General features: G+C 35.9%; 1 protein-coding gene across 2 annotated transcripts in view; it reads left to right on the top strand.

Annotated features, from left to right (window-relative positions):
* Window positions 1–14,881, top strand: part of plxna2 (plexin A2) — a 234,746-nt gene that overhangs the window by 78,011 nt on the left and 141,854 nt on the right. The gene's annotated exons all lie outside the window — the stretch shown is intronic.

The following is a 14,881-nucleotide window of genomic DNA, read 5'->3' as shown; positions in this document are numbered from 1 at the left end:
ACTCACCCTCATGTTGTTCCAAACCTGTAAGACCTTTGTTCATCTTTGGAACACAAATTAAGATATTTTAGATGAAATCTGAGAGGTAATTTAATACAAATTAGATTTAGTACCACATTTGAAAGAGACTCAAATCAGATGCAAATTTCATGTTTTTGTTTTCTGTTTACATGCATGCAACAAGATTATATCTGTACCAGAAGATTCTTTGACATTTGGTTGACATTGTAAATATAGCCTAAATGTTGTGAAAGCCATTGGTTTTCATCATGGTTGTGTTCTAAGGTCATAAAAAAGTGCTTGCTCAGCTAAAGAGCTGTCAGACGGCCTCCTGGATAGGATTGTTCTAGCAACTGTAATTATGTGGTAAAGCGCTGTTTTTTTGTAAACCATCTCTCTTTGTTTCCTCCCTCTCTGTTGCTCTCTCCTGGAGGAGGAAGTTCTCTCATGGCTGAAATATGTAAGGTTTGGCCACGAGATGAACCATGACTCTCTCTCTCATATACAATATCAACTTCCCAGGCGTTACTGAAGTCAGAGGAGCTGCCATTGAGATTGTGCAGCTGTCGGCCCTCTAAAATGTGGTTTTCTTTCCTGTCCTCATATGAATAACACTGAGGCTAGTGAGCAAGTATAGTTTAATGATATCAACAAGAAAACAGTAGTTTGTTCAGCAGTCGGTGGTTGGATTGTTTTCACAGTACGCTATGTTAAAATACTATTAAAGATGTTGTTGATCGCTTAAAGCTGAGTTGTGATTGTATTAACAGTGTTTTGCACATACCTCACACTAGCACGTTGTTTCTGAGTAAAGCCACAATGGCACTGAATAGTCTTCCAGTCTCCATTACTAATAATAGCTTTTGCTGTCCACTGTGTGAATTTTTGTGGTGTATCATTTATGTTTTGCCAACCCTTTCACAATTTTATTTGAACGGTAATGACGGCACAGTCTCATTATGTATGTGGCTTAGAGTGGATTCACTCTTTGTTGAGTTTACATTGTACGGGATGCTGAAAACATATTTGCGATTGTCGTTTTTTGCGAGAACACATGAACCCACTCCAGTTTTTCCTGTACTGATATTTTGAATCTGTACAACACCAAAAATGAATCTATTATATTTTATTTTTAAACATATAAATTATAGTTAAAAATATACAGTAATAGTAGTAAAATAATATATATATATATATATATATATATTCTGATTTATTAAAATTTTTAATGATATCTGTGTTTTAAATATATTTTAGATATACTGGAAAAGACTTGTTTGATTCACAAACAAATGACTCTTATGAGCCTGTTCTGTTAAAAGAATCAATTAAATTGACTAACAGATGTACAATTTTTGTGTCTGAATCAGTCAGCGAGGTAAATTAACTAATATTATATGAAATATTATTTGAAAATGTTAAAATATGTTACAAAATAGTGTTGTAAGTATGTTTTGTTTAGGACAAAATTCTGCAGGAAACGTCGACACACACACACACACACACACACACTCCACACAAAATCATGTCAGCCGTGTAGAAGCCCCGGGGAGCTTGTCAGTGGATGAAGTCTGATAAATTCATTTTGTTTTCTCTAGACTGAAGCAGAGAGATTGTCTGATGTGCCTGTTTCTACCATGTCTTATTACCTTGAGCTTATTAGCTCTCGTCATAGACTTTGAATTAGTTGTATTTATACCACAGACATTGTTGAATTTTTTTCAATCTGATTGGTTGACATGCGTTCCAAGGTTTCTGATTATTTTTTTATTATTTTTTTGTTGTTGTTCGCATTACAGTTGTTAAAGGAAGATGCTTAATTAGTGATGCAAAGAAACATTTTACACACAAAATAATTTGACTTGCGATAATTAAATTTAATGCGTATTTATTTTCAATAATTTAACGACCCATCATCACTTATTACGGTCATGGCTCACAGGTGAATCACTTTGTTTTTCTATTTTAGCATTTGTTTGTGGCATATGTTGATTTTGAGTGTGCATTTGTGTGCAGATTAGATTGAGCGGTCAGACGGTCCGCTCTGATTAATCACTGAGCAGTCAAGCGAAGCCAAAACGTTTGCAGTCCATGTTTGTGTGACCAACCGATTTAATGGCTGCAGAAACCGTCCGTTGTTTTGATCTCACATCAGTCAAAATGAACAAAACAGGAATTGAGAGGGTTGGTCAGCTGTGTGCGTGCACATATGGCATATGTTCATTTCCATACAAACCTTGTAGAGAAAATGTGCGTATCCAGGATGTAGGAAGAGACGTAGAGGTAGGCAATAATGATATTGGTTCCGGCGTTCGGGTCAAAGGTCAATGAGTCACTGTGAATTGGAGGACAGGTGATTGATCAGTTCAATGAGGATCTATTGATATGAATGCCTTGCACAAGCAGCTAGATAGATACACACTCATGCAGACAGGCTCGGCAGTCATGGGCAATAATTCACTAGGCTGACTGCGAGCCAGCTGGACCCCCAAACTACCCCCCCCCCCCCCGATTCTCTCATGATGGGGGGACACAGCAAACCGCCCCCCACCCCTTTACCCCTCCTTTTAGGCATGTGTCAGCTGCACCCGTTCCCCAGGCATCCCCGTGCCTCCGGGTCTGTCGGGGTATGCTCAGTTCATCCGCCCCCCTTCTTCCTAGCCTCTTTGTCCATTCATTGGGGATTAGTGTTATTGAATTATGCTGCAGTCCTGTCACTCTCCCTAGATCACAGTTTTACCCCCTCCCACCGTCTCTGTAGGGGGCTACGCATGGGAGGGCGTCTGTCCGGGGTCAGGCCCCCCGACGCACGGCTGAGGGTGAGAGGAAGTGCAGGCCCATGAAGCGTGACTTCCTCTACCTGGGATGAGTGCCATTGAGCACCAAAAAAATGACAAGCTGCTCATTTGATGGATGCAGGGGATCATTTGATTCCATCTTTAATGTTTAACATGTCATGAGCAGGACCACATGGAGTCTGTGCCTGTCATTTGCAATGTGGTACACGTCATTCACCCCTAGTTCATTTATGGTAATATTTTATTTTCAGCCAAGTATATAACCAAATATTTAATATTGACAAAATGTAAAATTTTATAAATCGCCCAAGCCCAATATTAGTCAATATTGATTGGCACTTGATAACTGGGGAAACCGCATTCGGTGTCTATGGTTACAGGACTGATATCGGATTCCATTAAGAATATAGTATTCTCAGCTTTATTTAACACATGTTGAAATGAATAAAGACTCAAACTTGGAATCAATCAGAATGGTTACTGAATAAACATTTGACTCATTAACTGGATGTTTATGTGATGAGACAAAATATATCCACACATTTTTAAATAAATAAATATTGTATATATATATATATATATATATATATATATAATGGTGTGGATATATTCCTTTTTGCATGATAGAGCTTTAGTTGGCATCTGCAGATGGTTTAGTTTAAAAATTATAGAATTATATATATATATATATATATATATATATATATATATATATATATATATATATATATATATATATATATATATATGTTTTAGTGCTGTCAAATGATTAATCGTTATTAATCGCATCCAAAAAAAAGTTTGTGTACGTAATATATGTGTGTACTGTGTATTTTTATTACACATATATTACACATATATGTATTTATTTAAGAAATATTTACGTGTATACATGTATATTTATATATTTATATATTACATTGTATATATTGTATATAAATATTTTGTATATAAATATATTTTTGTTAAATATATACATGTATGTGTGTGTATTTATATATATGTATTTATAAATATACAGTTAAATATACAGTACACATATATTATGTAAATAAACTTTTATTTTAGATGTGATTAATCTAAAAGATATATATATATTAGCGCTGTCAACCAAATAATTGCGATTAATTGCATCTAAAATAGAAGTTTATTTATATAAGATTTAAGTTTATATATATATATATGATTAATCGGTTGACAGCGCTAATATATATAATCTTTTAGATTAATCGCATATATATATATATATATATATATATATATATATATATATATATATATATATATATATATATATATATATATATATATAAAGATGTTACATGAAATGGTGTGGATTTAATAAGTTTAGTGGAAGTTTATTTTAACCTTGAATAGTTTGTCTGAAAAATCTATTACTTTTAATTTCGTTCAACACATAATTTCCATCTGGACCTGCTCAGGACCCAGTGACAGCAAGTCAGACAAAAGGGAAGAAAGGACAGAAAGCGAGAAGACAGAACAGAAAAATGGAAAGGGGCATGAGACAAAGCTTGACGCCAGGGGAGATGTCTGTCTTTCCACACGGCTGCCTGCACACGAGTGTCTGGTCTGTCTGTATCATAGCGCTCTGGATGCTTTAGCAACTGGCCCTTTAATTCCAGATCTTCATGAGCACCATAAGAAGTCAACAAGAAACTTGCCAACGTCAAGTACCACTGCTAACTAAAAACCAAAACTGCTAGGCGGTTAAATACAGGGCTCGCTAAGCAGACCTCTGGAATTTATAAGAGGTTTTTTTTGTAAGTATTGCATGTCTAAAGCATGTCCATTACCATCTAAGCAGCCACAGTATTTGTTTTAAATATAATGTAACAAAAACAACATACTGAAGCGGCCCCACATCCATCCACCCTCTCGGACGCCCCATAGTTCAGGCACAAGACTGAGGTCAAATGACACACTCACACACAAATACACAATGTGTTTTATGCTTTTGTTGGTCTTCACGCCTCCTTTTGACTCCCTCTGTTCGACAGAGCAGCATCAACACATCCTGTTTGAGAGCCCTCGGGACTGTTTCTCCACATACACACATTTTACTCTTTCTGACTCTCCCAAACACAAACTCATTTACCTCATCAAAGCATAGTTTTGTATATCCCCACTAAGACAGAGGCTGTTTTCAATGCCTCTTACATATGGAGCCCATTATTCAGACTTTATTTATTCACACAAAAGGTGGGGGTCCAGCCAACCATAAAGTGAGGGAAAAGCTGAGAGAGAAACAAAGGGAAAGATGAGCAGACTGTTTATGTCCAGTGTCCAAAATGTTAGTCATTTGAATTGAAATAGAATGTAGGAAAGGTACCGTAAAGTGTGATTTTTGGAAAGTGTGAATTACCTTATAATTTACAATGAAATGCTATATTTAACAACAGAATACATGCTTTTACAGTAAATTGTTAGCATTGTTTTTATGTATTATTTTGGTTATCGGTATATTTGTCAATGGCAAATAACTGTCTAAAATCATAGAAATTATAAATATTTTAAAGATATTCTCTTATAGACAAATATTACAAAGCAGATTTAAGCAGTAGAATGCATTTTTTTCTCTCTCTATCTGTCATAAACAAGTCCTGGACTGAGAGAAAGGGAAAGAACATTTGAAAATACTAGATAGGACCAAGATCATTTTTGTAGACAAAATAGTCAAGGTGTTAAGACCTATTTCTTCATATTCTAACCACCAAATGTGAAGAAAGGAAGAGAGAGGGCTAGAAATTTTTAGAAAGCATGCGAGTTAAGTTACTGAAATTGACCAACAGGAAACCCGAGTGTTTCTGGCCTGAATCTGGACAAACACAGAGCCGACTGGACGGAGTCTGTGGTAAAAGGATAAAAGAGGGAATGAATAAGCGAGGGAAAGAATTTGGTGTGTTCTTTCATTTTTGGCTCTCAGGGCTTTCAAATAAAGAGAGGGAACATAACTCTACCTGTTCTCGGAGGAGAAAAAAAGACTGCTCTCTTAAGTATCTCAATTGTTTCTCATAGAGAGATTAAATGGAAATTGTTTGTTCTTCTCAGTTTCAGAAGATTCTCAATGCCACAGACAGCTCAGATTTTAATTTGAAATCAAACATTTCTCATCAAATTCTTCTAAGACCAAATTTTCTGGTTGTGATGAATTTTATAGTGTTTTTACAATGATTTTTTAGTGAATATATCTAAGCATCTTTAAAGGGGTAGTTCACTTAAAAATGAAAATTCTGTCATTAATCACTCACCTTCATGTTGTTTCAAACCCGTACGACTTTCATTCATCTTCAGAACACAGATGAAGATCTTTTTAGTGAAATCTGAGAGCTTTCTGTCCCTTCATTGACAGCCTATGCAACTACCACTTTCAAGCCCCAGAAAGGTAGTAAAGACATCATAAAAGTAATCCATGTGACTCCAGTGGTCTTTGCTACCTTTCTGGGGCTTGAATGTGGTAGTTGCGTAGGCTGAAGATGAGCAAAAGTCTTACGGGCTTGGAACGACATGAGAGTGAGTAAGTGATGACAGAATTTTCATTTTTTGGTGAACTAACCCTTTAAAATGAGAATTTTATTTGACACAAAATTGTGCAAAATAAGACTTGTATTGAGAGAAATATCTTGAATTAAAGGATTAGTCCACTTTTAAATACACTTTTCCTGATAAATTTACTCACCCCCATGTCATCCAAGATGTTCATGTCTTTCTTTCGTCAGTCGAAAAGAAATGAAGGTTTTTGAGGAAAACATTCCAGGATTTTTCTCCTTACAGTGGATTTCAATGGCTGAAAATTACAGGCTGAAACTGTAATTTTGACCTTCAATCTGTTGGTAGCCATTGAAATCCACTGTAAGGAGAAAAATCCTGGAATGTTTTCCTCAAAAACCTTCATTTCTTTTCGACTGAAGAAAGAAAGACATGGACATCTTGGATGACATGGGGGTGAGTAAATTTATCAGGAAAAGTGTATTTAAAAGTGGACTAATCCTTTAACCCCATTTTTATTACCCCATTTATATTTTTAAAAAAAAGAAATGAAAGAATTATTCATAATTTTGTTTAGTTTTTTACTAGAAAGCAAGACAAAAAAATCCTTTTTTTTTGTATTGTATTGTATGTGAACAATCATCTAATTTGTCTTTTTTTTTTTTTTTAATTCCTCCTTAGAAACATTTGAGAAATAGTACTCCTAGATACTTAAAACGCAAAGTAACTGATAACTCAAAGTCTCCTGAGCTGTGAATGAGCAACGTTTGAGCAATTAAAAAATCCCTTTAGGTTTGTCTGGTGCAGATAGAGAGACAGCAAGACAAGACAGATGGAGACGGAGAGTCTATCCTCCCCTGGCCATCTCATCCAAACAACCATTTTTTTTTTTAACTGATTTCTGCTTTCATTCCATCAGAACCTGTTATTTGGCGATACACAGACGCGGTCCAGCTCGCTAAGACTCGAACAGCCGACACAAAAAACAAAACATCCGCTTTCCATCTCATTATAGCAAACGTCTGCTTCTCGCGAAAACAATAGAGTGCGTTAAATCAACAGCAACTGCGTTTGATTTGCTATTCGCTCAGTCGTGGACACGACATCTCGATCTGGCTGCCAGAGCCAGACGTTACCTCACAAAGGCAGTTTAGAGTGAGGAAATGCTTTATGGTGCAGGTAATGCAGCACAGCATCGCTCCGCAGAGATAGACAGGCAGACACAGACATCCAGTAGCTTCTCAGTGCCAGTCGGGACAAATCAACCCAACCCCTAGAGTAAGACCTGCTCTTCAACTCTCACTCCTGGTAATAAACCATAATTGGAGAATGTGACACATGCTAGACATCCCGTTTTAAACAGATAGTGTAATATTTGTGCATCCTGTCGGCTACAACATTAATTTTGAGTGTATAGCATTAAACAGCTGTACCTGAATGGACTGTCAGCATTTGAAATAATTTGATTCACATTTGACCCACATTGGACAGCAAGCTGTCATTCTTTTCCATAATGAGGCTCTCTGAGCACGCCCTAGGGCCTTAGCAATGGACAATTTGAGGGGGGGGGGGTCACACACACACACACACACACACACACACACAAACACACATACACACACTCTCACCCGAGGCCCTTTTCCTCAATTGTCTATAGTGCAACTTTCCTCCTGACATTGGTGGTTACCTCCTTGTAGATGAACGTTATCATGTCATGTTTCCGCATATAGTTAGAACACTCAAATTAGACACAGACACACACACACAGTGGTTGGGCGCTGACCGGCAGTAATAGCATTAATGGTACTGGCCTACATACAGTGTCTTCCAAGCTAGTGTGTGTGTGTGTGTGGAGCACATAGGACACAGAGCCAGATGAGAGAAGAAAAGGTTAGATTTGCATACATAATAACTACATCGAACCTCAAAACATGTGGCTGCTGAACAATGATCCTGATGTTAGTGTTTAAAATATTATCTTTGCGTAAAAAAATATTATCTTTTCTATTATTTTTGCATAATATAAATTAAAGAAATGTGCAAATTTTGGTGCATAGTGTTGTTCATTCAACCTGTCTTTTTTACACATTGGTCTGAACAGATAAAATTTGACCAAATTTGTGCCAAACATTTGTGTTGGTGGCCTTTATTGACTAGTTGTTTTCTTTCTTTCTTTCTTTCACTCTCTTTCTTGCTGTCACTCCTGCTCTCTTTCCACAATGCCACTGCTGGCCTCCTTCAATCTATCAGATTCTCTGTTTCCCTTTATTTCTTCTGATCTTCCCCTTTTACACACACACTGTGGATTTATCCATCCATCCCTTTTTTGTTTGGTGGTCTGTCCCAGTGAGATCAGTCAAACACATTTACCTGAGATACGTTTAACACTGATGTTTTGTCCTATTTTTGTTTATAGCCCGAGTTCATATTTTACCTCAAATGTATGAAGTGATATGAAAACTAGCAAGTGATGTTTTCATTTGAGATTTGTTGCTAAAATGTATGTAGCGTACTCACATATTTGTTAGATGTTTACATAAGCCCCCAAATGTGTGCAACGCAAACACATGAACATAAAAGCTAAAAGTACGTTATAAGGGGCACTAAAGCAGGCATTAGCATAAACTTTCAGTGTAAATTGATTAATGTTAACGAAAAAAACTGCTTTTCTGGTCTTTTAGGCAAATTACTATTGTGGTTGAGCAACAGTTTGAAGCAAAACTTGCAAAGTTAGCTAAAGTTAGCTAGCTAGCTAGCTACATGAATAACACAGCCAGGGAGTACTGAAGTTTGTTCCTGTCATAGTATGTACACTACCATTCAATGTTTAGGGTAAAATATATTCAGCAAGTACACATTAAGTAGATGAAAAGTGACTTGAAGACATTTATAATGTTACAAAAGTTTTCTATTTCACATAAATGCTGAACTTCCTATTCGTCAAATAAACCTGCTAAAAAATGTATCATAGTTTCCACAAAAATATTAAGCAACACAACAGTTTTCAGCATTAATCATAATAAGAAATGTTTCTTGAGCAGCAAATCAGCAAATTAGAATGATTTCTGAAGGATCATGTGACACTGAAGACCGGAGTAATGATGCTGAAAATTCAGATTTTCCATCACAGGAATAAATAACGTTTTAAAATGTATTCACATAGGAAACAGTTCTTTTAATTTGTAATTCTATTTTACAATATAGCTGTTTAATTTTTAATAAAATAAATGCAGCCTTGGTGAGCATATGAGACTTCTTTGAAAAACATTAAAAAATCTTACCGTTCCCAAACTTTGGAATGCTAGTGTCAATTACTAATGTCTTGCCGACAGTGTGTTTCTGGCCTAAGAGCTTAACAGTCATAGCTCAGGCATTTCCTTCACCTCTCACCCTTCCTTTAGCTCCATCTCTATTGCTGAACAACCTTACAGAGGTGCCGAAAGAAACAGTAATAAGTGGAAATTTATATATGCTTTCCTGTGTTTCTTAGGGAGGGTCATTTGTGGTAGGCAAGCTTCAAATCCCCCTCCAGCCCTCGCTGCACCTTTGTTCTTATAATATATCGAACAGTCCGAGACAATAACACACGTCTGCTTTCCACCTCCCTATGGGTCTGTCAACGTGATTTGCTGCAACCGGGGAGTGCTTAGAGCCAGTGTGGTGTATAGTCGTCCACTGTTACTCCAGCCCCCCATATATGTGCGTCTTCTGTATACGAGGGCATGGCAGCATGTCATTAAGGGGGTGAAGGTGGTGTACACTGACGACAGCAGGAAGCGAAGGACCTCAACTGAATTTATAGTCGCAGTCACCCATGAGAGAGGAGAGTTCTGCTGTTATGCCCCCCTCCTCTTTACCCACAATGCATTGAGGTTGATTTAGTGGTGATCTTGTCTTTGTAACAAGACCTCCAGGTTTTGTTCAATTATTGATCTACTAAAGGGGTATTAGGTGTGTGTATGTGTGTGCACTATCAATTTGATGTGGCTGGATGATGTGCTCTCTCCCGCTAGCAAAAATCTCAGTGATTCTTCAAGTTTGTTTTTGTGCTTTTGTGTTTGTCAATAGTGTTTTGTTAATATCACAGCTCGGCCAGAGCTGTTGAACTTGGTAAAGCCTCGTTTTTTTTCTAATCTCTAACCGTTTTTCCTAATCTCCTCTATATCGCTTTGAAATACAGCATTCTGGGCAAAATTCAAATTGGTCTGATACGTTTCGTGGTCTGCACTGACTCACGCATATCATCCACTTTGTGCTATTGTATCTCTGGACCGGAGCAGACTGTGCGCGCTGTGGCGGTTCACGTGACATTAACGTGAAACCAGACTTCATTCACCTCAATGAAAAGCATATTGAAATGTTGAAAATAGTAAATGTGTGAACAAATGACCAATTTTAGCCGCAGCTTCAGTGTCTATTTATAATGTAGGGGGCGGGACGCTTTACATTATAGAGAGCATTTGATTGGAAAGAAAATCTGATGAAAAGCTGAAGTGCACCATGATGTTATTTATCGCTGATCCATATTGGCGGAAATGAGAGACTGTGTTTGCTTATATCTTCTAAATATGAATTTTGTCATTGTTTTGGAGCACATATTCATATTATTCAAAGTCAAAAAACGTCAATTTTGATTTCATGGTGACTTTAAACTTTTTTGTGGATTTTTAAGTTTTAATATTTGTATCCTTAATATTTCTATTAATATTTAAAAAAATATATTTTTAGCATAAACTGTTTTTGTTTTAGCTTTACTACATTTTGTCTTAATATTTATTGTTATATTTAGTATAAACAACTGATTAGGCTATTTTTTGTGTGCGTTTTATTTTAATTTAACTTCAGTAATTGTATAATAATAATACAAATGTTTTTAGTACCAACAACTTTTGATTATTTTTGTGGGGGGTGGCGTTTTAACTTTTTTTTATATAAAATGCTTTGCTTTTATGTTTTTATTAATACTTTAGCATTTTTTATATCTATAATATAATTGGCTTTAGAGATTATTTTTGAGAATTGGAGCATTTATGCTTACACTTTATTTTGATGTCCTTGTTACAATGAAATTATAATATAATTAACATTAATATACTTACTATAGGGTAGAGTTTGATTTCAGGTTAGTTGCATGTAATTATGCATAATTTACTGTTAATACTACAGTAAGTACATGTAACATATGTAACAAGGACACTAAAATAAAGTGTTAACAAATTTATTTTCTAATATATAGTAAGTGCTCTGTACATTTATTGAAGGATTTGTCACACCAGTAAATCTCAAGTCTTTTTGAATGGTTTATTAAAAGAACCAATTCATAAGAGTCATTTGATCATAAATTGTACTACACTTTTGACATGGTATGTTTTTGATTCTCTAAAAAGAACCAGCTCATAATTATCAGTTGCTCGTGAATCAAACTGCACTGCTTGCTTTTTTCTTCTTCTTTTTTTCACTAAAAAGAAGCCGTTCATAAGAGTCATTTGTTTGTTAATCCGACTACACTGGCAGCGGTGTGTTTTTGATTTACAAACTAGCTTATAGATAACAGTTTTTCACTAATTTGAAAATTAGTGAAAAATGATGCAGCAAGGTCCATGTATTGCACTGAAACACATTCAAACAATTGTCTCAATATTTGATTTTGAAAATATAGAATTTAACACAACATAATATAGATAAATTAGTCCAGTGTTCCTCTACTAAATGCCCACACCCAGTCTATTTTTATTATTATTCCTGAAAGTGTGTCAGACATATGTGCATGTGTTTATGCACATATGTTGTGGAAAGCTGTCATACGTGCATGTGTGATCAATTAGCACACATCTCACGAGACTCACCACAAACCTGTTCACAGGCTATGCGCACTGCGCAAATGAGAAAGTATATGCTTTTGTATGTCATTTGAGAGGTTGTGTGCGTGTATACTCTGAGCGGGTCAGCGTAAGGGCTTATCGCTGTAATACCCCCAGCGACCCTAGGGGACATGTTGCCATGGTTACTGTGATGGTGGCGGCCGATCCCGGGCATTAGGGTTGTGGCCTGCTTTGCTACCGCCATGAAAAGAAGCATGCTCAGCAGGTCACATGGGCCTCATCGCCGACTACAGCGGGTCACGTGACCCTTATCGCTCTCTGCGCCCAGGAGGGCCATCGAACGAGTGGTCAGTCCTGGTTGGACAGTAGAAAGCAGATATTGCTTTGAATGAAAACAGCGTATGTGAGGCGTGAGGGTCCAGATAAGCTACAGCAGGTCCGTAGGGAAAGCAGAGCAGGTCATCTGATAAGAGGAATCCTGTCTCACACACACACACACACACACACACACACACACACACACACACACACACACACACACACACACACACACCTTCACTTCATATACTGCCTCCAGCAAAAACAAAGCTACGCTCCGTCTCTCAACACTTTGTTACTCATTTATTTTTTTCTGCTATCCTCATTTCCTCTGTCCTGCTTTCTTTACACGCTTTCTTTACCCTTCTCTCTCTCTCTCTGTCATGTCTGTGTATAGATGTAGAATTGCACTGTCGAGTGATTAGTGTGAGCTTTAATCAAAAACCTTTAAACAATTGCCTCGCAGGTGGACCAGAAGTTGATTTATTATCATCACAGCTCTCTCTCTTTCTCCTGAAATCTCTCTTAGATGAATTACTTGGAATTCAGTTTAATTAAACTACCAAAGCAGTGCAAAATTAGTAAAACATGGTAAATTATTACGCAGCTGTCTAGAATAAATGATTCTGATTTGGTACTGTATAACTGACCACCGTTCCAACCAATCGCTAGTTTCATTTTACTCTCTTTTCTTTTCTTTTCTTTTCTTTTCTTTTCTTTTCTTTTCTTTTCTTTTCTTTTCTTTTCTTTTCTTTTCTTTTACATTACAGTATTATGTTTGGTTTTGGTAAAATGAAAGGAAATAAAATGAATAATAAAAAAAATAAAATCAATAAAATGAATAAAATAAAATGAAATAATGAAATAAAATCAATAAAATAAAATGAATGAAATTAAATAAAAAATATGAAATAAAATTAAATGAAATGATGAAATGAAATGAAATATGAAATGAATAAAATGAAATTAAAAAATAAAATAAAATGACTATGTAATTACAGTACCGTACATTACAGTATTATGTTTACTTTTGGTGAAATTAAATGAAATTAAATAATAAAAAATAAAAATTAAATGAATAAAATTAAATGAATAAAATGAAATAAGATGAAATTAAATTAAATTAAATGAATAAAATGAAAAATAAAATAAAAAATTAAATAAGTGATTTGTATGTATTTCAGTTGCTTGATGGAATCAGAATTTTCTTTTCTTAATCAAAAGCATACAAACAAATCTTTAAAGCACATGCATTTTTCCTTTAGAGCATATATACATATAGTTATGTATTCAAGTTGCTTGATGGAAGCAGAATCCAACCCACTCCAGTCTGGGGATTTAACAGCAATCAAGAATCTGTAAACATCTGGAGGTGCCGAGAGAGACAAATAGATGGCCATTGTGCACTGCACTTCATGAGAAAGAAAAGGAATAACAGATGAGAACCCTGCTTATAGTTGCATTGTGTTGCTAGAGAGAGCGAGACAAAATAGACTGACCTTATCAAAGAACAAATAATAAAAGAACATTACTCCCAAGACAGTGAACTGCATTTGTAAAGAATCAAAAGGAAGAAGAATAATCCTTTTTTTTTAAAAAAAAGAAGACAATTACACTGAGTAAATAAGATCTGCATGATATTTTCTGGCTAAGTGTAGAAGTGTAAGTATCAGTGGATGCTCTTAATGCTTCTTTATGAATTTAGCATGAAGTATGAAGTTGATAAAGCAACACACGTCATCTAACAACCTCAGACAAATTGCAAATCTGACCTCTAGAAGCGGAAATGCTTAATTACTAGGAAGATAGTCTTGCCTAGCCAGACTTTTGAATTGCACCATAAAGTCTCGTCCTCATTGCAGCTTATTCTGGCCAAGAGCTGCCCACTTACACAGGAAGAGACCATTGCGCTGCTCGTGTCATTTAAGGTTGAGACTACCAGGAGGATAAATTAGGGTTTTTTTCGGTCTGATCTGAATGAATATCTGAGCCGTCTCAGTTTCTGCAAGGTTGACATGTGTTCCTTTATCATCATCATTATTATTATTATTATTATTATTATTATTATAAAAAAAAAATTTAACGAGCATGCACTCAGTTCAGTTTCACTGTACTCTGTTCCTTTTATGTCAAATTACAGCCTGCTAACTTGCAACACAATAGGATTGTTCTCTAGGGGAGAAATTTGAACTGTTTTGCATTGCTCTCCCTTTCTCTGTTTTCTTTTCACCCTGCAACTTTAGATTCATTCACTCCATCATCCACTGGAAGCACTTAAATGGGGAGAAAGCGAGACAGAGAGACGCTCATGCACATAATTTAGCGTTACGACAAATGTTTTTGAAGTTGCTTTGATAGTCTGTGAGTTAATTATTCACCTATAGATATTACATTTACAACAGCGCTTCTGGACAGCTCGGCTATCACTAATAATTG

Source organism: Megalobrama amblycephala, linkage group LG24, assembly GCF_018812025.1.
Source record: "Megalobrama amblycephala isolate DHTTF-2021 linkage group LG24, ASM1881202v1, whole genome shotgun sequence".
In the NCBI taxonomy this organism is placed as follows: Eukaryota; Metazoa; Chordata; class Actinopteri; order Cypriniformes; family Xenocyprididae; genus Megalobrama; species Megalobrama amblycephala.
The sequence above is the reverse complement of the archived record's forward strand: the minus strand, read 5'-3'. Positions and strand labels throughout refer to the sequence as shown.